A 2,500-nucleotide genomic window follows, 5' to 3' on the forward strand; every position below is an offset into this window, starting at 1 on the left:
AGCAGTCCTCCGCGGTCCCCTGGCCCTGCGCACGTTTGTCTTCGAAACCGAGCATCAATGCCACAGAAAGTGCCGGGGCGCCAGCTGGAGCCATCATCCGCGTTGCCATGGCTCGCTTGGCCTTGGCTTGCCAGGCCCCGACACGAGCAATCGCGCATTTTCTTTGCAACCGACCATCAATGCCGCCCAACGGGGCCAGCACGAGCAGTCATCCGCGGTCCCCTGGCCCTGCGCACGTTTGTCTTTGAAACCGAGCATCAATGCCACAGAAAGTGCCGGGGCGCCAGCTGGAGCCATCATCCGACGTGCCATGGCTCTGGTCCCATGGTCTTCGCAACCGAGCATTCGTGACACCCGCGGGGCCAGGACACCAACCCTTCCGACACGAGCATTCGCGCATGTTCTTTGGCCACACAACGGCGCCAGCACGAGCAAAATCATCCGCGGTGCGGTGGCCTTGCACGGCCTTTTGTCTTTGGAACCAACCATCAGTGCCACGGGAAGTGCCGGAGTCCCGGCATCCGCGGTGCCAAGTCATTGCGCCCTTGGTCTCTGCAGCGGGGCATGCCGGGCACTCCCAACCATTGCAAGCAAGCAAGAAAGAAAGTAAGTAAGTAAGTAAGTATTACATATAGGGGCGGGACATGCGGGGAGATCTGCGAAACGTGCATTACGGGGCACACGCGTACCTACCGGGGCATACCGACCCCTATTGGGGCACACGTGTGCATATCGGGGCATACCGGGCCTATCGGGGCACACGCGTACATACCGGGGCATACCGAGCCCTACTGGGGCACACGTGCGCATATCGGGGCGTACCAAGCCTATCGGGGCATACGCATGTATCCCAAGGCATACCGAGTCAATCCGGGCATACGCGTTCATACCGGGGCGTAACGGGCCTATCGGGGCATACTTGGGCATATCCGGGCAAAAAATGCCCAAAACTTGCGCAACCTTGGCAACCGTGGTCCATTCCTCTCTATATGCCTAGCCTTGCCAACCGTGGTCCATTCCTCACTATATGCCATGGCCTTGTGCCCATGGTCTTCCCAAGACAGCGTCCAAGGCCCCCGGAAGGCCAAGGGAGCCCAACCCAGCAATGCCCTGCTATGGCAAGCCAAGGCCAAGCATTCCGGTGCCTATCCGGGCAAAAATGCAATTCCTCTCTATATGCCTAGCCTTGGCAACCGTGGTCCATTCCCCACCATATGCCATGGCCTTGTGCCCATGGTCTTCCCAAGACAGTGTCCAAGGCGCCCGGAAGGCCAAGGGAGCCCAACCCAGCAATGCCCTGCTTTGGCAAGCCAAGGCCAAGCATTCCGGTGCCTAACCTTGGCAACCGTGGTCCTTTCCTCACCATATGCCATGGCCTTGTGCCCATGGTCTTCGCAAGACATCGTCCAAGGCGCCCAAAAGGCCAAGGGAGCCCAACCCAGCAATGCCTTGCTAGGACAAGCCAAGGCCAAGCATTCCGGTGCCTATCCGGGCAAAAACGCCCAAAGCATGCCCATTCCTTAGCCTATCCAGGCAAAAACGCCCAAAATCTGCACATTCTAGTGCCTATCCGGGCAAAAACGCCCACCAGCATGCCACCCTCCTATAGGGTTTGCGCAACCAACCAGCCTAACCACCAGTGGCAACCAAAGGTGCTGTTAGCGACGACTTCTGAAGACGCAACGAGACGCGACGTGTTTGCGCCCAGACGCGACGAGACGATGCGGGATCTGCGCCCAAGAATGCCTAGACCCGTCGACTTGATGCGGGATCAGCTCGCCCAAGCATGCCTAGTGTGCAAGGCCTGTGTGCAAGGCTAGTGTCCAAGGCTAGTGTGCAAGGCTCATGTGGAACGCTAGTGCGCAAGGCTAGTGCCCAAGGCTTGTGTGCCAGGCCCGTGTGCAAGGCTAGTGTCCAGGGCTTGTGTGCATTGCTTGAGTGCAAGGCTTGTGTGCATTGCTCGAGTGCATGGCTTGTGTGCAAGGGTTGTGCGCAAGGCTAGTGTGCGGGGCTTGTGCGCATGGCTAATGTGCACGGCTTGTGTGCATGGCTACCGTGCAAGGCTAGTTTGCATGGCTAGGGTGCAAGGCTCGCATGCGAGGCTAGTGTGCAAGGCTGCGTGCAAGGGAAGCGTGCAGGGCGAGTGTGCGAGGCCACTGTGCACGGCGCCAGCACTAGCGAGCCATCATCCGCGTTGCCATGGCTCGCTTGGCCTTGGCTTGCCAGGCCCCGACACGAGCAATCGCGCATTTTCTTTGCAACCGACCATCAATGCCGCCCAACGGGGCCAGCACGAGCAGTCATCCGCGGTCCCCTGGCCCTGCGCACGTTTGTCTTTGAAACCGAGCATCAATGCCACAGAAAGTGCCGGGGCGCCAGCTGGAGCCATCATCCGACGTGCCATGGCTCGCTTGGCCTTGGCTTGCCGGGCCCCGACACGAGCAATCGCGCATTTTCTTTGCAACCGACCATCAATGCCGCCCAACGGGGCCAGCACGAG

The sequence above is a fragment of the Tasmannia lanceolata genome, unplaced genomic scaffold (genome assembly GCF_043159265.1).
Source record: "Tasmannia lanceolata isolate RefF3 unplaced genomic scaffold, GAP_Taslan_0.1 ptg000064l, whole genome shotgun sequence".
NCBI lineage: Eukaryota > Viridiplantae > Streptophyta > Magnoliopsida > Canellales > Winteraceae > Tasmannia > Tasmannia lanceolata.